The sequence below is a fragment of the Buteo buteo genome, chromosome 10 (assembly GCF_964188355.1).
Source record: "Buteo buteo chromosome 10, bButBut1.hap1.1, whole genome shotgun sequence".
In the NCBI taxonomy this organism is placed as follows: domain Eukaryota; kingdom Metazoa; phylum Chordata; class Aves; order Accipitriformes; family Accipitridae; genus Buteo; species Buteo buteo.
Window position 1 is genome coordinate 39,327,342 of NC_134180.1, and position 23,743 is coordinate 39,351,084.

The 23,743-nt window shown below is 42.7% G+C and overlaps 1 long non-coding RNA gene across 2 annotated transcripts in view; it reads left to right on the forward strand.

The window, feature by feature from the left end:
• Positions 1 to 3,306, forward strand: part of LOC142035262 (uncharacterized) — a 291,199-nt gene extending 287,893 nt beyond the window's left edge. For both annotated transcript variants that reach the window (XR_012651841.1, XR_012651840.1), the window contains one exon: positions 3,288 to 3,306. This is a non-coding gene — a long non-coding RNA (uncharacterized LOC142035262). The remainder of the gene's footprint in view (positions 1 to 3,287) is intronic.
• The last annotated feature ends 20,437 nt before the right edge of the window (positions 3,307 to 23,743 follow it).

The window sequence follows — 23,743 nt, forward strand, 5'->3', positions numbered from 1 at the left end:
TTTTCAAGGTTATCCATTTACAGAAAGTAACAGGCGAAAGTTTATCTGCTGACAGCTCATTGCAAGAATTCCAGGCAGGGGCTTGCAATATTTACACAAGGTGTTTCATTGTGAACTTTCATTGTGAATGTGAAAGTATTAAAACTCAAGAAATACACATAGCGAATTGCAGAAAATTAATTCTCTTCCTTTCATTTCTGTACTTGCAAGCAATCTTTGCCAGTCCTCTTTCCATTCCAGAGCACAATAATGCCCATAAAAGACCAGAGAGTGTCTGCTCTGTGCAACATTTCTGCTTGTTTATAACAGGAGGGGAGGGAAAAAGGGTTGAATTTATTGCAGCTGGTGGGCGAAATCTGGTTTTGTCCATTTTACCTGATTGCCGCTGAAACCATATGTACGATGTAAGTGTAAAGAAGCATACCTGTAAGGAATTTCTGCTGTTGAGCTTTCTGCAGGGTTTTCCTGAAGTCTGACCTTCAGCAATCATGTTTTTGCCTTGTTTTACAGAGATCTAATTGTTCCTAATTTCCTGTCGATAAATGGTACAAGGTGTGGAGTTGCACTTTTAATGTTAAATTTCAATCATTTGTCTGACTTAATAGACATGAATAGCTCTTTCAAATGTAAGTGCTTTCAGTTCATGTAGGACATATTTATATTGAAAAACTATTTTGAGTGGGTAAAGCCATTATTCAGGATGTAGGAAAATATTTCCTACCTACAGCTGTCGAGCTCTGGGGGAGCTGTGGGCCCAGGGCTTGGATCTTCTGATCTCGAGAAATCGACTCTGTAGGATGATTATTTTTTTTATCTTCCAGTGAAAATCATGACAGGTTCCCACTTGCCACAGGTGGGTCACAATCACATGTAGCTCAACAACTTGCAGATGTCCTTCCACCTTTGGGGTAATCTTGGTGGCACAAGGACAATCCTTCCTCTTGGAAACATTGTTGGTCCTTTGGCATCTTTCTCCTCTTACCCATGATTTCTAGTAAAGACAAGTGTTTTTAACGGCTGGATTTGTGTGTGAATCATAAATGTGTCTTGCAGTAATCTGCTGCTTGCAGCCAATTTCTCTTGCCATCACTGACGAGGGCTTCCTTAGGCTGGGGTAGGCTGCAAGGAAATCAGTGCATCCAGTTTAGGGATTAATTCTTCAGGGATTAGCTCTTCTGCATTCTTCTCCTCTTGCCCACAGAGGTAGGCAGGGAAGCTCCCTACACCACTGCCGTGCCCGCGGCGTGCAGAAACTGCGGCGTTGGCTGCCCTGAGTTACGGAGGCAGTTGCCAAGAACACATCTAGCTCGGGGAAAGGAGTGCAGGTTGCCTGACTTGAAGCCTCTATCAGAGCCCCCATCTGAATGTCTTCATCTGAAATATATGGCAATATTTCTGCTGGACCTTGATCTTGCTAGGTGTGATGCAGAGAGTAGTGTTTCTACCAGTTAATACTTCAAAGAGGCAATAAAGTCCCAGGGAAAATTGCTTTTGACCTGGGATGATGCAATTAAGGATTTGCAAAACTGTTTTAACAGGATGCAGGAGAACTTATAAGAGAACTATTAATGATATCGGATAAACCAGTTCGGGTAAAGCAATTTGTGTATAAAGAGAAAGTACTTGACTTTATTGTAGACATGAGTAACGTTTCAGTAAATTACAATTTAAGTCAGCAGTCATTAATCCTGTAAGACTTCCACAGATTAATTTAGGCCTATGTTGCTAAACACTATTTAGGAGCATATTAAAAAAAAAAAAAATAAAAATGACTCACCACATAATTTTCCCAGCCAAAATGGATCCTGAATCAGAGTAATTATTCCAATTACAACGTCCTTGTGTTTGGTATTTTTCATTCAGTTTTACACACTATTTTGAAAGCTCTTGACAGGATACTAAATTTTGTCCGAGTCTTTTCTCCCTTTCTAAAGCACTTAATTACACCAAAATATCCATTCATTTCTCAATATATGGAGCTATTCTATTTGTTGTGTATGATACCGCTTTTCAAGTACTGAATCTATGAAAAGTGACTGTATTTTTCCTATGAAAAAAAGATGTGTATCAGAACTTTTCCTTAACATAGAGTGTGTTTTAATATAATTCAGCTCATAGCTAATCCCCTCCTGCACAGATAACATTTTATACTCAAATTTTGCTCTTTGAGCCTTTCAGCCTTTCAATTCCAGCGCTGGATCCATATCAGGTTTCCTCTCTTAAATAGCTCTCCTGTCTGTTTTGTATAACTTCCAATGGTTTGCAGGGTATCTTTGTTTCAAAATCTGTTGGTCTGCTCTGCTGGGGCTACATATGTCTCTGTTGTGTTTAACTATCCCCTGCAACCTGTTAATATAGCATAATGGGTTTGCAAAGATAAAAACCGTACCAACAAAATAATACTCTTTTCATTACAAAACGGACCCTGAAAAAAAAGTAGATGCTTGAAATGAAAAATATTTCAAGAGAAGAAATATCTAGGTCACAGCTTTTCTCAATTTTTGTAATTTAATGCAGCCTGGAATAATTGCTGCATGCATTCTTTTGAAATCAAGTCCTATAATGTTCTTATTGCTCAATCTCTATTTTCAAATGTTCCTGGTAATGTACATTGTTCTGTTTTCCAAATAATTACATTGTAAAAATGCTAAAAAAGTAAGTTGAATCAGAGTTTATCCAAATATTGAAAAGAAACCTAGCCATCCACATCAGCCCGTTAGCTGTTGGTTTCTTCGTGGGAAATTAATTCCACTTCTGAAGATCTCACTGCCACAAAGCCCCAAACTGTGGAGAAAAATATACTGTGGTGGAGGAGATGGGGGAAGTAGAAGACTTATGACTCAAGTGTCAGGTAATCTTAGGGAAATCTGAGGAAATTAAGTAGTGCGTAAATGATGCATAGGTTTTCTGCGTCATGTATGCAATTCCCTTTGGAGAAAACAGTGGGAGCATGCGTGATTTCTTCTTCAGGATTGTGCCCTTTTCCTCTTATGTGTGCTGCAGAAGACATTTTAAGAGCACTCTAAAGCAATTTAAAAGCATCTGATGGAGGTAAAAAGGTTAAAGGCTTTGTGTACAGTCCCTAGGAATTACCTGGCAGTCCCAGCTTACATTAAAAAACATGGCTGAAAAACCAGATTTGTGAGATTTGCATTGCTGGTCAGCTCAGGAGTGCGGGAGGGAGATTCTGGACAGGGAATAGCAGAAAAACAATTGTACCCTCACTTGTCAGTCTCAGAAGAGAAAAGGTGGGCATATAATACCTTTGTATTTTTCTTTCCCTTTAGCTTCACATTTTTCTGCACACCACTTCATATGCCACCAGGTCAGGGGAAAGATACAGAAGGTAAGTACTGAGGAAAAGTATCTACTTATCTGCTAAGAGAGAAAATACTGGCAGATTTTCAGATGAGGCAGAAGTGTTTGAAAAGCCAGTCTGTTAAACTAAAAGATTATTTTCTGCTCTGTAGCAAAAAATGAAGCACTTGAAAAATCTCAACATGTTTCATGAATCCTTCATGTAAAATAGTTGACTATAAGTATGAAGTGGAGCTCACAAGTTAGTGTTATGCATTCTTCAGTATCTCTTTGCACACATGCCCTTTGAAATTAATAGACTTAACCTCTCTTCCCTTTTGTTGCGTCTGAAGAGAATCAGTTTTCAAACAGGAAAAGGAGGAAAGCTTAAACCTCTCCACTTATCCTCCCTCTCAACCATTGCACTCCATCACCATCTCTTCACATAGAGTCAAGAAGTGTGCTATGTTTTAGGTGGGATTCGTAGCTGAGATCTGGACTGTTTCGGTTGCCGAACAACGTAATACGCTTCCCACAGAGGAGTTCAATGATATCTGAAGACAGGTCAGGAACATCCATCCCCCTGTTACTTGTTGCCAGATTTCTTGTCTTACCATTGGTGACCAAACAATTTTTGCTATGGATCATTTCCATCTGCCCAGCTGAGTTGCTATGGCATTTTTAACTGCAGAAAGTATTGTGGTTTTTGGTTTTTTTTCTCTTTTTCCCATTATCTGTCTTTGATTTAATACAGAGATCTGACTGGCCCTGCAAAAGAAAACTCAGATTAGAAAACCTTTAACTGAGGTGTTTCGTGTCAATCCAAATAGGCGTGTCTCTTATTACTCTTGCAGGAATAGAGGTTGACCAGTTGAGTTCAGTAATTACTTATATTCTCCAACAACAAGCTGGTTTAAGAGGTTATTTTGCCAGATTTTTAATTGCACTGCATAGATGAGGCAGATTTTAAAATACTTTAGCCGTGTTCAAATTTAATTATAGAGGGTTGGTGTTTTTTGAGAAGTCATCACTCTGTCCATATTAACAAAATTATATGGATTGCCCTTAAGAGTGTTTCTAAGGTGTTAAGTCTTAGTTTTTATTCTTTATGATGATGACGGTAATTGAATTGCACTGCTGGCTTTTTTAGTTAGTTTAGTGGGACCTTTTTTCCCCTATTCACATGATTAGTCATAATGACCATAAATAGCCATATTTCCATCTGAATCAGTAGAGACACACTGACTAATACAGGAGTTCTTATATAGCAGAAGCTGAGCTCTCCTTATGTGTCTGAGAGCACAATGTTGAATAACCAGCGTTTACCGTGGGTTAAAGCTCCCATCCCTTTGTATTCAGCATAGTTACACGCTGTTGCCTGGGTCTGCTTGCTTTCAGTTGTGGTGGTGTCAAAGAGCATGCATGATACACACTGCTCCTGCCCCCCAGTAGTCTCTTCATCAGATACAAATAACACAGATCAAATCATTCAGCCATGGAATTTTACCTTTTTTTTTTCTTACCTGGAATAACCTAAGAACATCATTACCCTTCTTAATTGTTACAAAAAATTCTTCACAAATAATTGATTATCTGTCAATTTTTCTTATCAATATTCAAATGCTATCTTTTTTTTTATTCTCCATTAGATTTACAGGAGAGCATAATATGACTTCATTCCATGATCAAAGGAACACACCATTTAGTGCCAAGTTTCCAATGTGAATACTTGTGTTATAAAATTTCTTGTCACTAATTTGTTGCTTCTATAACTGTTCTTGTCAGTAAATGTGTTCGTTACTGGAAAGAGAAACTTAAAAAGAACATAAGACCAGTTACAGTGCATTCAATAAGGCATTAAAATGAGTATTCCTGGGAACCCTTTTTGTAGTATTTTCCCAGCAGTACGTCTTCCAATGGACAGCTCTACAGAAAGCTCAGGGAGAGAAGGAACCTAGGTCATTTTCCATGGAAATCCTTGTTCATTTAGCCCAGAGATTGCAAGACTGGACACTGTTTGGCAAGACATAATTCAATAACAGCATCTTCCCTGCCTGGGAACATAACTCAGTTGCTTGGTTTATCTGAGAAACCTTGTCTGAGTTTTTAAGCATGGAAATAAGCAGCTGGTTAAGAGGAGGATTGGAAGCAATTTTGTTTGAAGATGTGGCCCTTTTCAAACAGCAAAGCTCAGCTATCTGTATGCTTTTGGAAATCTGAGATGATTGCTTATTTGAGAGAGCTTAAATGTACATCTATTCTTGGTGGTAAGCCCTGTATTTTCATATCCATTCCTCTGATGAAAAAGGAACTTGAGACAAATTGCAAAGAAGGACTCTTTCCCCCCTGTTTGCAGAGGAAAGCCAATAGGGCAAAGAGAGCTCAGACATTTTGTTGGAGGGACCATATCTTAGCTGCAAGACCATGGTATCCCTTCACGTTCCTGAGATGGCAAAGTCCCTTCTCCTTCTCTCACCATCACCTGATGTCCACGTGGCAGCTTCAGACGCTGTTCTGACAGGAAATGCAATTTTAGCTTTGTTTCATGCTAAACCAAAAACATTAAAATTGAGCAATCATCACTAGTTGGGCCTCCAAGGAGCGATTAAATAGAACCTTAAAACTGGTTTAGGAAGCCCTGATTCCACCATAAATTTAAGACCCATTTGGAGTGATAAATATTGAAGGACTGCAGGAGCAGAACAAAGGAACCTACTTACAGCAAGTAAAATGACATCTGAAACATCTGAGAGGCTTCATTCTACTTTGGTGTCATAAATTTAGACAAACAATATTGTTACAGATTCATGCATTGAATCAGTCTAGCAGTCAGAGACCAATACATCTTCTGTCACCTGTATAATCACACACACAAGTTATAGCTGCACACAAAGAAGAGCAAGACTTACTGTTCTATTATATTTTATTCCTACCAAAGCTCAGACTTTGTTCTTTTTGCCATATTTTATGTTATCACCTCAGTCATCATGGAGTGATGCCACTATGTCCTCGTATCATTTTCTGTGGTTTGGAAAAGGTGATACGCTTTCTTCCAGCAAAATTTGGACTGATCAGGCGGAAAGCTTTCCCCAGCACACAACCTGCCCCTTGACCTGAAAATAGCATGTTTCACCTGACCCAGTGTATGCCAATGTCAAAATCTGAGCTGGCCATCCTTAGACTGAGTAAAGAGAAACAGGCTCCTAAAGGACCTCAACCACTTACCTTGCAGTAGCCACCACGCCTTAAATATGCCTGTTCCTCTCCATTGATTCACCACGGACCCCACGAACCTCTCCACCATGTGCAAGTCTTCCTCGTGTACCGTTAAAATGCAGGGAGATTAATCCATTGACAAAGATCTGGCTCATCACATCTCCCAGTTTTACCTGTGTTTCCTTTACATATTTATTTTTCTGGCTACTAGTGGGTTAAATGGAAAACCACACACTACTAAAGCTGCAGGTTAGTGCTATGAGATTTGGAAGGATTTTGCTTTCTTACTGTGTTATTCTGTAGAAATGACATCGTTGTTTGCTGGGAAAAAACCTCCACAACAAAACAAAACATCTGTTTTACTCTTCACATCAGTAACTACATTCATCAAACCCTGCTAAGGCTACTGAAGCAGGAGACCATCAAAATATAAGAATCACTGTAACGTCCGAGGGGAATTCACGACTTTGCTGTACCTGGGAAGAACATGAGTCACAGTGTATTTGGCAAGTACAGAGATGTTGGGGAATATGCCTTGCAAAAGGCAGCAAAGCGATGTCAAAGAGAGCAGATGGATTGCATTGTGCTTTGCAGACTGGAAGACGCTCTGTTGTCTCCTGGAGTGAAGCAGTTGCTCTGAAACGTGTCTCACAGCACACTTTACCGTGATGTAGTGGTCACTGTGCAGGAAGCAGCTGAGCCCTTTCTAGCACTTCCAGCAGCCAAGTCTGAGCATCCTGATGGTGTCATCTGTGGAGAAAGTGTTAAGGTGCTTGATAGCCACGTGCCTCCAAGTGCACAAGAAAGTGTTAGATGAACAGTAGCAATGAGGGAGCAATCAGGGGACATAGATCATATGGAGGTCTAGAAGATCCATACTTTTTTTTTTTTTTAGTGAGGGATTTTTTTGTTTTAATTGCAACAGTTCTGGGGGAGAGGGAACGGAGGCTGAGCTGGGCACGATACTTTGCAATGCAGATGCCAACCGCTGCGTGTGGGGTAGCAAAGCAGTCTGTATGGTGCTTGAGTTGAAACCTGGATGCAGTGTGTTGACGCAGTGACTCTTTGCCATTGATCCCAAGACAGATGGGCTCAGGTCCTCCCAAGCCCGGTGCTGCTGGGAGTACTAGGTCATCACTCAGCTGCTTCTCACAAAGGTGTTTAAAAGATGTGCATGACCTGCCAGAAAAACTTCTCCTAGTCCCCTCGCTTGGGAGCGAAATGTCGTGCCCCCCAAATCATGTGGTAGGATTACAACCAGATTTTCACGTTGCAGCGTGTTCTGTTTACAAACGGAGACCAAACTATGTGACCAAATCACAACCCCTTATTAGAGGGGAAAGGCTGAGACGATGAAGTGCCGTGTGCTGTGTGGACGAGCTGGAACCATTCTGCTATGCCTCAGCTAATTGGCACAGGACCCAGTAACGTGGGTATCCAACCAGTCGTTTCATACATATAAGCTTGTAATTGTGTGAGTATTTCCACTCACTCTTAATTCAGCTGATGAAAACGCACAGATGTAAGGGTTAAAGGTTGTGTGAGATTCAAGATGTCGCCAGCTCCTCTTAAGTAGCCTCCCTAGGCTGCTCAAATGTTGTTTTAATAATGATAGTAGCAATATTAATTTATTGTAAATCGAAAAGGAGAGTCAAAGCAAAGGACGGCTGTGCCAGGATCCTCCAGGAAGACACAAGAAATTGAGAGGAGCCTCTAATTTTTCTCAAAATTGGAAAACCACCTGGGGGAGGTGAGGGCTATACACTTCTGCCGCCCACCCTGTCCATTCTGTACCCATTTGCACAGCCCGTGGCCAAAGCAGGGGTTGTACCAGCAACCTAGGTGGGCCACGGGTGGTCATCCGTGAGTGCCCGGAGCCCCTTGTACCACCAGCATCACCCGCGAGTCTCTGCTGCAACCACCGCTGGCCGGCTGGTCCAGCCAGCTTGCATAGGAGCTGTTTGTCAGGTGCTCCACTGAACCCCCCTCAAAATGCTGCTGGGACAAGTGCCAAGCCTGCCCTCAGGGTGACTTTCCTCGAGCAGCTGGGCTTGCTCTTCTCACACACCAGCCCCCCCTTGGATGCATTGCATGGGCATTTGAGCAACTACCCAACCATAAAATAAGCATAAATGTTCTCTCAGGGAGAAGATGAGGAATGTGTTTTCAATCCACTCCAGGATTTCCCGAAAGTAAGACTCCATGTCCGTGGACAATAATTGTATTAGCACACCAGGAAGTTAAAACAAAAAAAGGAGCTAAAAAGGGACTGTGTTGGTCACACGCTGCTGGGTTCGTCCCTTTCCGGACACACTTGATTAGATTTCTGTCCTGGCTTTGGCTGGGATAGAGTTAATTTTCTTCCTGGTAGCTGGTATAGTGTTGTGTTTCAGATTTAGTATGAGAATAATGTTGATAACACACTGATGTTTTCAGTTGTTGCTAAGTAGTGTTCATACTAAGTCAAGGATTTTTCAGCTTCTCATGCCCAGCCAGCGAGAAGGCTGGAGGGGCACAAGAAGTTGGGAGGGGACACAGCCAGGGCAGCTGACCCAAACTGGCCAAAGGGATATTCCATACCATGTGATGTCATGCCCAGTATATAAACTGGGGGGAAGGCTGGCTGGGGGCCGCTGCTCAGGGATTGACTGGGCATCAGTTGACAAGTTGTGAACAATTGCATTGTGCATCACTTGTTTTGTATATTCCAATTCTTTTAATATTATTATTATTGTCATATTATCATCATCATTATCATTATTTTCTTCCTTTCTGTCCTATTAAACTGTCTGTATCTCAATCCACAAGTTTTACTTTTTTTCGATTCTCTCCCCCATCCCACTGGGTGGGGGGAATGAGCGAGTGGCTGTGTGGTGCTTAGCTGCCTGCTGGGGTTAAACCACAACAACTTCTTTACTGGTTTGTAGACACCCTAAATCTAACAGGGGAGGACTGAAGTACTGACATATGGTTAAGATAGTAAAACACCCAAAATCTTTCCAAGCATTAGCTGAATTTCATCCAAAATTCCATTAAAATACATACTGAAATAATGTGGAAAAAGAGGAGGCTTTTTTTTTTTTTTTGTAGCCATTTATGTGTTTTTTCGGTTTCTTAGTGTCATTGTGATTCTTAGTTCAAATTCCTCAAGTTCAAACACCTCACAAAAAATGCTGCATGGACTTCGTGCTGCAACTGAGATCCATTCAGGGAAGTTTAATCTCATGGACCCTCAATCTAACACTTCCAAATTAACACCAATTGTGGTTAGTTTCTTCATATGCACTCTTTCTAGATATTCATTTCTGGCTGTGTGCAACTGCCAGCAGGAAAAATGTGTTAGAAAGATTTAACTCTAACTTCACACAAGCAAATGATGTTTCAGAACATTGATATTTTGACAGGGGTCTGGATGCTCATGCGTGAATGGAGACAATTTGGAGAAAAGTTTCTGGTATTTTCATTCCTCAAATGCAATCCTCTGGTGACTGGGGTTGCAGTGTCTAGGCTTCATCAAAAACCTGCCTCACTTCCCCAAATCCTATTCTAGCACCTTAAAATGTCAAGAGGACTCATTCTTTCTCCTAAGTACCTCGATAGGAAGGATACAGAATAGTCCACTGTGGGCTATGATGTCTTCAGAGAAAAGTAAGAGGCATCTGGGTCATAGCTTGTATCAGGGACCTCCAAGAAATCCTTCTTTGGCAAGCTGGTAGCAGTTCAGTGCACATCGTTATTTGATTTCAAGATGCTAGGAGTATCTATACCTTTTCCCCTATATTTCTCTGAAATGCGCTGCTTGGACAACAGCAGGAATATATACAAGGGAGGCAGATGGCGTTAGATGATCATGCTGAGGCTCAAGTGTTGGACTTCTTTGTAATCAAGGTGGGCTACAAATATACATTGCAGTCAGTCGCGGCTCCACACCTGAAAGACGAGGAAACATTGCTGCATCTGTATCTGATTTGTGTGTGCCCCCAAAAGGAAATTGTACTGCAGAAGGGTTTTGCACTCAGGCCATGTTTTTATTTCAAGCTGGTGAGATTTTGCTGGAGGTCCACTACCCAGCCTTGAATGTTGTGTGGTTTCAATATTTTGACATCACTAGTTATGGCGACACTGATAAATTGCTTTGCATTATTTTATGAATTCTAAAATTGTACATTTATCTGGGAAACAACACCCCGTGAATCTCCTCATGTTGAAAAATCATTGGAAATTTACTGGAGTTTTGTCTGAAAATTTACTAAAATATTCTTTTGAGATGATAAATTAGTCAGGCAACTTCCAGATAGTTTCACCTGCAAACCAGGGAGAAAATGGAATAACTTTCATATATTTTATTTGCCTTTTTTAAACAGATTTTTTTTCCCTGTTCAATTTGGAGATGGCTTTTTTTTTTTCCCCCTGAAAAAACAACCCCAATTCTTTTCTAAAGGCTAAGAAAATAACAATCCAAATGTGAAAATGAAACAGAATCATTCATTTAGAGTCACACAAGATAGATTAGTCAATCTGAAATGAACTTTTTTCCTGATTTTTCTGGTTTGGCAGCCAAATTTAAAAAAAAAATAAAAATAAATCCATTCTTTGCACAGCTCTAAATAATGTGTTTCAGAAATAGTCCAAAGGGATACATTCACATAGAAACAGATTCTTTTTCATTTTTCAAGTCATCCAACGGAGAGGGGGAAAAAGGGACCAGAAGCTCCTCCAAGTTTCCTTCTGCTGCTCCTCTTAAAACAGGGAAAACACATTTCTGACCACATTACATGTTTTAGTTGGACACCACTAAATACAAGGCTTTTGCTGAAACGCAGAACGCCACCCGACCAAAGTTCAAAGACAGGCAACCAGCCATGATTATTTGTAAAATAAAATGAATCCGAAAGCTGTCAAAAGTGCAAATGCAACGGTAACTTGGAGCATCTTCTGGATTGTAAACACCCTCCCGTCACGGTCCCTGCCCCATTTATCCTAAGATTTACCCTCCCTTTGTGTCACAGACAGAATTTAGGTGCATGAGGATTTTGGCTTTGGATGCTGGGTTGTCCTGCCTTTCCTTCCTTCATCTTCCCTGCTGTCTTTTGGTTTGGGCAGTACTTGAAGGCAACATCATGATTTTCATGGAGAGCACTGGGATATATGTGGTCCACGCACGGGTAGAAGGATGACAAATAAAGGCCCTGCTGTTGGAAGGGGACAGTGCTTTTCTCTGAGGGCTTCGTTGTAGCTCCTTCATCTCCCCCTCGTTGGAAGGGTCTTGGTCCTTCTCACCTCTGATGGCCTTTCCCAGTATGGCATGCCATGTCAGCAGACCTGGCCTCCTTCCTCCACACACTGAGTTAAAAATAAAGCTTTGGGGAAAATCGTGTCCCCGATGTCTCTTAATGCAGGGACCTTTTACTAAATGTTGTGTTTTAAGTCTTTAGTTTCTACTTTCTGGGGTTGTGTTCCAGGTCATTTGGATGTATGAATTCAGGATTTTATGTATTCCTTACTCTTTTGACTCATGGGGACATTTCTGCCAAGCCTACGGTAGATTCTGTGTGCTGTGAAATATATAATTGTGTTCACACTCTCTGGTTAAAGCATGTGGCTGTTAGTTAGCTTGCCAGATTCCCATATCTACCAACAATTTAACTAGCAGAGCACCTAAGAGTGTATCAAGGAGTCCAGGAGGACAGATTTTCTGCTTTCCCACCCCAGATCTCCAAACTCTACGAGATCTGTGGAGAATGTCTGTGTAGCTGGGTGGAAAAAAATCCATTTTAAAAAAAGCAGCAGCAAATATTTGTACTTCTTTCCATACCCAAGAGCTGGTCATCCCTGAACCTTTCCCCCCAGATGTGGTTTTGACAAGAGAAAGCTCTTTGGGCCACCCAAAACTCCCTGAGTTGTGAACTTCAGGCAAACCAGCTTCTAAGGCCGAGAGGATCTGAGAGCGATGCTGCATCACACGCAGCTCGGATGTCTCCGTGCCAGCTGGTGTGACTAAAACTGGCCACAGCTCCTGCCCAGGCGCTGGTCCCTGATGAGGTGTGCGAACTGCTCCACCCCAAACCCCCTCACAACTGGTCCTACAAAAATCTCTCTAGGTTTGAACTCGCCGGCAGTTCAAACGGTGGTTTTCACTGTAACCAGAGAGGCTTTCAACCTTTTTTTTGGCCGAAGTGGCTCGCCAAAATTCAGGGCTTAGCACTTTTTTTTTCTCCCCCCTCTTTTCTTTCCCTGTTTGGCTGGTGGGAAGAGGAATGCCTGGCTGGAGTCAGAGCCGGTGGTGATGTGGGCTGTTTCTTCCATGGGAAGCTATGAAGTCCCACTTCCCCCCGCACACCAGGAATCAAAGAGCCGGAAAGGCTCTTCTAGCTCAGGGAGCCAAGTGCCATTTCCCAACCAGCCCTTGGCCCCAAAAACTTCCCTTTGGAGTTTCTCAGTTCCTGTGCTTATTCTGGCCTCGTCCTCCGCTTCTCGCCGCTGCTCCCAGGCTGCGGGTATGCTCCAGGCGCTCTTCCCACCGCCACGTCCACCAGACGCTTACCATCTCCTCCACGATGGGATGGAGTTCACGGTCCTGCCAAAGGAGGTCACCTCAGACCAACCCTTCGTCCGTGTTGAGAAAACCCTTGTCCACCGTGAGGAGATTTACACATTGGCAGCAGATGTCAACAAGAAAAACCAACCGTGCAGCACTGCTTGTGGTCTACAGGCTTTCAAGACCAGCAGGACCTGGTGTATCTCACCTCCTGGTGCCAGGGTAGAGCAGCTCCTGGCACCACGTGTCAGTGGAAAGGATGGGGGATTGGTATTTAAGGGTCGAATATGGCATATAATACTCTGAAGCAGTCACAGCACTGAGCTTTAAATAAGACCTGTTCTGTTGTAATCGATGAACCAAGTCCATTTCACGGGTGCCATGATGCATATTTTTAAGAATAATAACAGTTGTACAGCTTAGGGCTTCCTCTCTGAAGAAAATAGACCCAACATAATTCCATGTATATATGGCTGCTTTAATAAATATACTTATGTATGCTGTAAAAATAGAACATTTTCCTGGCCCTAAGGGTATGGATTTGTCTGCAAACATTGCTGTAACGGGAAATTTCAGAATCCTTTTCTGCAGCGGAAAACAAAAGATTTTTAGTAAGCACTTGATTTAAAAAAAAATAAAAAAATCACTGGAGTTGTCTGCAGTACAAAACGTTGCAACTGTTGTTATTCACATCATCAACAAACAGTCTAAAAGAAGTGGTGTGCAGGGGTGTGGGAAAAAGAGCTTTGTGGTTTTCGGTTTCAGCTCTGCCTGTGAATCACTTTGCAGTCTTGGGCAAGTGGCTTAACCTCTTGGAGACTTGATCTATTTAGCTCTGCAGTGGGCTGAACAGTATTTAGTGGACCTCATTTAAGGCGGGGGTTGAAATATCCATGAGAGATGAGAAGATGCAGAGTCCCTGAAGAAGGATGGCATGTAAGTGTAATATAGTATTATCATGCTTGCTGGCGTATCATGGCTTATACGTCCAGAAATCCAGATGTCTTACATGAAAAGGGTGTTATTGTAACATACGAATGGATTTTTCTTCCTTAGAGGCAAACAGAGCAACATCTTCCAGACAGGGACCAAGTTCCTGACATCCTCATCAGGCAGACTCCCACCCAAGCCAAGTACGGTTTTGCCTGAGCTAGAATTTGGCTCTTTGTGAATTATCCAACACAATCCATTGACTCTTTAACCCATAAATTGTCAAACTCAATTATTTCCAGCTAAGCAGATGGCTGAAAACAAATAACCTGTAAGATAAGGTACTCTGACTCTAGTTTTAAGTAAAATCCAAGTTTGTTAAACATGAACGTTATCGTTACATAAATAACAAGAGAAAAAATCACCCCCAAAGCCAAAAATTATTTTTCTGCAAAAACATAGAGGATCAATTTCTCTAGTTTAGTATTACCAAACTTGGCAGTAATTCACATTTGAAGTATAATGATGTCATCTGGTTGGCCTTTTCCCATCGCAAACAGTAAATCTTAAAATCTGGAGAGATCTTTTATTTGGTTATTCATATTGTACTGCATCAAGGGGTTACAACACATGTGCCTGGGCTTATTAAAATCATCTGGAAGAGAAGAGCTTATTATTTAAAGGCGCAGTACTTGAGCCTATGCTGTTTTTCTTGGAGACTGTTTTTTTCTGATGTCAGCTGCACTTACAGTGGTACGCTCACCACCACTCGTGTCACACTGAGAGGGCCCTTTGTTTGGAGTAGCTTTTTGTAGTGTCTGGAAATCGACACTCTAACCCATGGACTTGCATCCATTGTCCAAGGGACAGGGAGCGCACAATGCCTTTCTTCCTTGGGAAAGACTGACACCATCACGGTTGATCTCCTCGTTGGCTTTCAAATGGAAAGTTACTATTCTCTAGTGATGAAGTCCACATGAAACCTCCCATTTTGGGGAACAGGCACGTTGTTGTGCTCTAGCCAGCCCAATCTCTTGCTCCCAGGGACAGTTTCATTGCATTTACTCTGGTGCAATGAACAAATAGCAGGCTGGACTTCTTCAAGTCCTGTGGTGCCTTCAGCCAGGCCGCTCCTCTCCCTGCTTTCCCAAATTTCCGAAGGCTTCTTTCTCCTGCTCATTTTTATTTACGTTTCTGAGGTCTACGTTGTTTAGGGTTTGGTTTGGGCTCCTGGCTGTTTTTCTTGGAAAAAGTCATGGTGGAGCGAGCGCAGGATGTCCTCACGACACTGTTTCGTGGAAATTTCCCTTGCTGGAGATCACTCTGTGTTTCTCCAGGGCATCAAGCCAGCCCAGCAGTACCAAGCAACCTGGGTTTTTTTTTCACTCAGTGGATTCCTTGTCATAGATCCATGCAAGATCTAATTATGACTCTGCATAGTTTTTTCCCTATTTACTTAATATCTCTGTATGCATGTTTGCACCGGCTCATTCTGCCTGGCTCCCCCTTGAGTCCCGCTGTGTTGGCTTCTTCCTCCAACCTGTGTGGTTAGAGGTTTCACTGGTTTATTAAATCTCCTCATGGTATGGGGGAAAGGCCCTTTTTGTAACTTAGCCAGGTAGGAAAGTTTCATGCTGGAGTACCCGAGTGAAACTTTGCTGAACTCTTCTCCTGCAAGAGCATGATTGAAATGCTTCCAGCCAATTGTGAACACTCAACAGCAACTTATTAGATAGCAAAGCAACCATTGCCAGGTACACAAAATCAGCCCATGGCTGGAATTAGAAGAAAAAAAAAAAAAAAAGAAAAGAAAAGAAACCACCACATTTTTTTCTTGTATTTGGAGAAGGAAACAGTGTCTAACACCTGAAAAATTAAGATAAATCTGTCTGAGAACACCCTTTCACTTTTTTCCCCAAGTATTTGGCAAGATGTGGCAATAGGAAAAACCCAGCTGTAGCTTTGAAAATAGCAGATGATTTCCCACATTGAACACTGCCATGAAAAGCACACTTCTGTGACCGGGATGGGTAACTTCAATGGACATGAACAACTTGGGGCGTCAGGTATGGGACTGTAAGATCTACCACCAGAATTCTGGTCACTTCCTTACCTTCATCATACCAACATGATTTTCAGTGCAGCTGTTACTGCATGCGGTAATGCTTATCGATTAGTTCTCTGAACCCATTTCCACCCACGGAAAAGTTTCCCACATCATCTGCAGTCATATATATAATTTCTATCCATTTATCTGTATAAATAGCAGAGGGATAAAGGGCAGATCCCTCTGCTATCTTAAAAAAATCTAGATTGTCGATACTGTTAAATTTCAAGGGCTGAGTGTCCCTTTAGCACAGTGCTGTCACAGTTTTCTACACTTAATCTCAAGGGTTGTCCCTGTGCCTCAATGTCCTGGCCATGAACGTTAATTATTTTTCTGCAGAATGACTATCACCACAGACCTGCTATAGATAATACTAAATCCTGTCCCAAGAGATATAATAGGCTCCTCATGTGCCTTTGCGCACCACATTGCAGTCTGTAGTCTCAGCCTTGCTTGCGTGATCGTGCAGGATAATATAATGCAAATGACGATGACGAACAGTGTTGTCAGGCTTTCAGCTACACTGGCTTTGTAGCAGCAGCTGCCGTAACCTCATCGTGTCTCCATTTCTTCATCTCTGTAAGGGATACAATACTCTCCTTCGATCTCACACGCTTGCAGTTGGGCCACAGCACAACGAGTAAATGTAGATGCAACACGATTGCCAAAGAGCACAGAAAGAACATGTATAAAAACTAGTCACAAATTTCCAGCCAGGCTTATAACTTAAATCACCTTTTTTACAAAAAAGGCCTGCTTTCTGTGGGGGAAAAAATTGACATTTCCTGAAATCACTAGAAGTTTTCATCTGACAATGAAAAAGTTACTAGCCCCAGTTGAAAGCTTTTTGATTTTTTTGATGAAAACATAACAGTCCTAGGAAAGAAAAATCTTGGCTGGTCCTGGTTGATTGTTGCTTTACTCTCTATCATACCTGATCACTGCTGCATTTACTTTTTCCTAGTTTAGAAAAAGTGCTTTGATTAATATCGTTGCAGAAGCCTGTTAAATGACAGTGAATATTTTAGAGTTATTGTACCTGCTTAGTCAAACACAACGTGCTTCCAATTAGCGTTGGTCTGCACTGTTTCAAAATAAATGTGTAACTCATTATCAGCTGGTATCACAGGTTTTGAACCAAAATACATCCCAAAGGAAATGTATAACAAATATTTCATATCAGTTGCATAAATCATGAGAAAATGTGCCTTTTTTTTTTCTTCTCTCTCCTTCTTGGGATGCTGTACCCCTTAAAACACTAAGAGCCATGTGTGCCTGTTGCTGTCTAAACGCAGGGCTCAGTCACCTCCACTCTTTTGCCTGGCATCCTGGAGAGAGCGATGGGCAAGTTACAGCTTCATAGTGAATTAGAGACAGATGGTATCAGCTGCAAAAAGCCCTGAAGAAGGAGGGGTAAAAAAGAGCATTGTGCCAGGGGAGGTGGCAGGAAGGGTGGCTCCTCCGGGGCACGGTTCTTCCCTGTACTCCCCACTGTGCTCAGGGAACGTGTGGAGCAATCTCCTGTTAACCAGACCCAATGTCCTTAGCAGAGCAAACCTTTCCTCTCTTCTGGGTTGTGTTTCAGTCTACATGCGATGAGGAGGGTCCTATTATTTGATCTTCTCCCATCAAACCATAAACAGTGACAAATAATTTGGGTTAGCCCGGTATTAACCCTCGGTGGAGCATCTGATCTACCCAAAGATCAGCTGAGATTTGTCCAGGGATTCCTGGGACTTGAGTTTCTGTAATTTAGACAGAACCAGTGTCCTTTAAATGACAGGATATATTCCACCACCGAGCTCTTGAAATCCCATTTGCACAGAGTAGATGTTCCCGTTGGTGCCCCTACATCCTACGACCTACCCGAAGAGCCTGTTTTCATCTCCCACTTGTGGAGAAAGCATTTCCTTCTTTGTTAACACAAACTGGCTATATAAAATAAACCAGACTGGCCTACAAAAAAAAAAGCACCATGCAATAAAATGAGTTGTTACTTAGCCACTACATGGTCTTGTTCTGCAGCAGCTTTCCCTCTCTGTTTCACCCATCTCCTGGTGTGCCTTCCCCATCCCACCGTTGCAGGGACCCCAGGCCAGGGCTCGTGGCTGACTGCTCTGCGAGGTGCCTGGGCACCGTGGATGGTTCATGCTTGGTTTGATTTCTCTGTGAAGCAGCTCATGAGACAGCAAGAAGCTCTAGCTATAAGGTGCTGTATTGCTCAGCTGAGCCGTCCTGAGGACAAAACACATTTAGGGTGTCTGCCCCGGCAAAACACGACCAGTCCTGGTGCAGGTGTGAAGTGTGCCTGCAGTGTGCACGCCTCTCTGTTTTGGGCATGGTTAATCAGTCCTACTGCCTTTTCTCTGATCATCTCCAGATTTTTCTCTCCATTTTGCTTAGGAATCTGATAGCAATTCAAATTTTTCTTCTTTTTCTTTCCTTGGAGAAGAAAAATTCTGCACTGTTATTTTTAAATTCAGGAAATGCATAAATATTCAGCGCCAGCAAAATGAATATGAGTAAATATGTGGCCAAGTGCAAATGAAGCATTCAGCAGGGATACCTTTTAGCTGCTGAAAAAAGAAACACATTGAGGACATGCAGAAGGTGCCTTTCCCCATCTGCAATGGGGACTCTGGGAGGCTGCAGGGCTGGAAGGTGCTGGATCTTCTATGGGAGGAGAGCGGTGGAGGATGTGAGGGATATAGAAAATGAATGTGAAAGGATGGAGAGGCTTTCAAATAAAGAGTGCTGTGTTTACTTGTTTTATGACACTGCAGAGGAACTGGTTGGGGGAATGCTGCACAGACATGTTGTCCAAATTGGAGGGTGTTAAATGCTTGGATGATATTCAAGTATGCATGTTCACCCTGTCGCCCGTTGACTTCTAGCAGCAGCCCAAATCCCAAAGGATCCCTATTATTAATTTATCCTTGATTCTTAGATAGGCACAGGCTATTTTGATAAAGGGAGGAGAGCTATTGTGACTTTCCTTCCTTTATTGCTCCACCCAAGTTAAAGCAGACAGGATATTTTACAGTCAATATATCGTTTAGCAAAAGGTGCTGGACCTCAGAGACCAGGCTCCCTTCTATGCTAGGCTGTTTAGTTCATATATAAAACTGGAGAAGTTTGATTTTTCAGAATTTTCTCCTTGCTCCTAAATTGCTCAGCCCAAATTCTGTGTTTCAGATCATGTTATAGAAGTGCCTGATGAAGACACATGCTTGGCCTCTACTTATCTTAAAGGATAAAGTCCCTATTTGGATGAATGTGATACCAATTTTCTTTGGTGTTTCCTATTGCGCAGTTAGCACTGCCTTGAGTCCTGCTGTTTAGCAGCAAGAGGTTTCTGGCCAAACCATTGATTCTGGAGCTGTAGCAAAGAAGAAACTTGCCACAACAGCCTTTGCCCCAAATTCAGTCAAAATAGAGTCTTATCCCTTCAAAGACTGTGTTCCAGAAACTCTGTGTAAATGTTGTTGTGGGATCACTGTGACCCACACCTTTGGTAACAGGCTTTCAGTCACTTTTTCTTACTTCTGTCTTATCACTGTTGTGTCTCTGCACAGACCGTTGAGCTGCCTTTGCAAAACAACCTGTGAGCTGTGCAGTGCTTTTGCTGCCCACCACATCTCTCAGTCCCCTGCTTGGAAGGCCTGCAGCCAGGCAGGAAGGAGAATGGGCTTCCACTGAGAAGGATTGCTGTTCAGAAAAGTCACAATGTACTCAAGAAATCTGCTTTATTTTACATTTTTGTTCTACGAGACCAGTGCTTCTGTCCTCATGGGTAGGGACTTTACCAACGAGGAAAGGAAAAAGTTCTCTGTAGACCTATATTACCTTTAATCTGCCCTAGAAAAGGATTTGACTGACGATGTTATTTCTGGTGTTGATCATGAAATGCCACTCTCACATAGATGGGATGTGGGCTGGCGACCGGGCCAGGTCCAGCCATCCATTGCATGGCGCGGTGGCTGGGTACGTGCCTGGACCCTGATAACATAAACCCATATTTATCCTTCTGCTGACTTCTCAGTCACAGCCACATCAAAATGCTGAGCCTCTTCTGGGAAAAAACCAGTGAGGGGGACATGAATGATGAAAGGGCTCCCTGGACAGTCGCTGCGCTGACTCGGAGCTGAGCCCAGAGACATGCCATGGAAGTGACGTGTTTCATGTCTTTTCCCGTAAGAGCCTGGTATCAGAGGGATACAGGACTGGTACCGTGTTTACCCAGGCACTTTGAATAAATCCGCTTCCTCCACCAATACAAACCACTCAGCCAAAAATGGATGAATGCCTCATAAAAGGGGGCACCTGCTCTATTATCCTTTAAACGAAAAACAGCCTTGAAAATATATGAATAAGCCACGTTGTTTTAATGAGATGTGGAAATTAGCTATCACTGCCAAAACACAACTCCTTCTCTCAGCCTCCTGTTCTGATTATAAGAATGGTAATTTGCCAGCTCCCAACTTCCTGTTATTAAGCCAATTGTTCAATTTTCAGAAAGATTTGGGATAGTAATCTAAAACCTAGGGGCTGACCTTCACCCAGCACGGATGGTCACCTCCACCTTCTCCTTCTCCTTCTCCTCCTCTTCCTCCTCCTCCTCTGCTGGGGCAGGGTGAAAAGCCACGATACAAGGGACACCTTCGTCCCTGAGCACTGGGGAAAGCCGCCTGCAAAGGGCAAGAAGGTGATGGCCACGTATGATGGGGAGCCCAGGAGGCATGAGGTCCCTGCCACCAAAGGCGACCAAAAGAATGAATCAGCCCCCGAATTTCCTAGAAGACTTGCCGCCACAGTCCAGGCCTTGGTTTTTCCTTAGAAAAAAGCGGTCTTTCTCTGAAAGTAGCAGTCTTTCAGAAGGAAAAGCCCTGTTTTCTTTGCAAAAACAACCTGCCTAGCATAATAAGATTACTGCGTGCTATGAAATCTATTGAAAGAGGGAATATCTACAGGAAAGAAAGGACTTTGCATGCCTGGCTTTTGCCAGGAGGGTGAGCAAAGTCACCCTTGCAAAGAAAGGTTTTTGCAGGTTTTCTTCTGGTAACACCGTTTGTTCTTTAACACAAGAAGGATACTAAGCCCCTGAAGTTCAGGGCTGAGTTTGTTGGTTGCTGTAGAGTCTGTATGAATGACACAGCTACGTATATGCCCAGTCACCATGTTAGTGGCTTCTGGAGTGTCCTGAAACACAGAGCATGTTGCCTGTCACCTGAGGGCTCACCAAACATTACGGAGACTTCCCTGCAGGCACGAGCACTGATAAGGGTAGTCTAATCAAAGGCATGTCGGTCCATGGGTCAACATTTAAGAATTTTCTCTTGTTCAGATGACAGACTTTCCTATCCTTGGACAGCATTAGATTAAACCAAGTTCCACCTTTGCCTGTTTTGGGGTGTTTTTTTAAAACCCTGTTGCCATTCTGTCTAAATATTACAGAAGAGGTTTTCAAAGACACAAATAACAGTTCAGCTTCCAACTCCCACCAGCTTTCCAAGGGAGATGACCATGAAATTGCCCTTTGTACAGAGAAAATCATTCCTGCCTATACTGCGCTATTAGGTTACCCATATGGGCTGCTTCTGTTGACCTCAAACCCCCATGGAGCTCGTGTTCCCAGCTGCTGGCAGGGCTGGCACTCCAGCAAGAGATAGTATCACCAATGCCTTTGCACCCTGCATATTTCACTGTTTCATTTGGGTGACACACATTTTTCCAGTGTTAAATGTCTGTATTTCTGTGGCTATATATATATATATTTGTGCAACATTCTTACAATAACATTACATTGGAAATTTGTGGCAGGCAGGGTGATATTTTAAACTTTCTCTTCAGTGACTGATAGCAAAGTTAAGGTTTTCTAATGTATTTCATTATGTTATCCACATAAGAAATCTCATTGACTCCTCCTTTGGTTCCTCTTGTATTTAATTTCCTCCAGCAGTCTGTATTCTATCTCTCCATTCCAAGGAAGTATGGATTAGGTGAAATGTATTGTACAAATGAAATCTTCTGAATATTTTCCTCCAAGTGAGGAAATTCCATTGATTTGTTTCTGTGAGCGGAGCATACTCGGATACAGGCAGAGGATTCTTGGTACACGCAGTTCCTTTCACAGCTATAAAACATTGTTGTTTACAGAGGTATATTTTCCCAGATCTCTGCTGTATTAATCATTGCTCCTGACCCAGAATGTTTATTCTGAAAAACAACCACCACATCTCCCTTCTGGGATGCGATATTAAAGCATGAATGCAATGGAGAGGGCCAGAACTCAATCGCATGGAGGTTCTGCATCCTCCTCTTGGTCTTATTAGCCTTTTAAGTCATACCCTCAACTTTCAAACTGTAATTTAAGTCCATTGATCACCTCCTTCACAAAAATTGTGAGTCAGCTATAACCAACGTGGCAAGGCTGTTTGTTTATTCTTCGGAACAGATGTTTGAACAGTCTCTCCAACCTCCAATAAAATATTGCAGACAACTGTGAAGTTTACTAACCCCTTGTTAAAGTGATCTCCTTGAAGTCTTTAGCTCACCCGAAGATAAACTGCACCAACATGGCATGCTCCCACTCTGAGGTACGAGAGCCATTTCCACCAGCAAACAAAGATTATGCCCATAAACTTTTGCACTGGAAGTCATTGCATCTCTGGTTTAGATCAATGACATTAAAACAAAGACAGACGGAATATTTTACTCTTATCTGAGGCTGTGGTTAATTGCCTTTCTGATTCCTCACATCTCTGTCTCCTCTCTTCCCTTCCTGCTCTTGGCCCGGGGCTCAGTGCTGTCGCAGGGTGATGGCACATGGCAAGAAGTCTTGCAGCACTCGTCCCTGTGTCCACAGCCTGGGGTTAGCCCTGGGGATGGCAACACATCTACGCTTCAGGGCTGGCCCTCAGAGCATGACCCGCAGAAGTGCTTTTTCTTGCAACAGCAGCAAATTGATGCAGAGGCAATGGTCCCATTCCCACTGTGCTATGTTTTCAAGCGTTTCTTCTGGTCCTTGCCCTCCACGCGCTCTCTGCCCACTGAAGGATGGTTATGCTCAACCTATCCAACAGGAGAGGGCAGCAGCTTGACAGACAGGTCTGAGACCAACGAGCACAGAGCTGGGGCAAGGCAGAGGACAAGTGGGGAAGAGAACGGGCTGACCATGCCCAGTAGCATCTGTAGTGGGCAGCAGATGGGGCATTAGCTGAGGACAGGATGATCAAGTTGGACACGCTGCTAATAGTGGCTGACCAGTGCTTTTTTTCACCAAGACCCATTGCTTCTCTAAAGCTACATAATGCAGTATACAGCTTACATTCTATTTTTGACACCATTCCCCCAGCTTTTCATCTCTCGGTCCTTTCTCCCTCCTGCCCCACCCTTCCAGGAATTCACATTGCACACATTTCTGCAAAGGGAATTAATGGTTTCTCTTTAAAGTTATGGGAGAGGAATGTCCTTTCTATTAACGCTTATCATCATGTACTGCTTCAATAAAGATTCCTTGTAAACCGAAAAGAATGTCCTGAGCAGCACTGCGGGGCTGAATTGCCTAAGATGTTCAGCATCCAGGGCCAGACCCCTGACATGCACAATTTTAAACACAAAGAGAGCACTAAGTATCAACTTAAGTATTGGGTTGG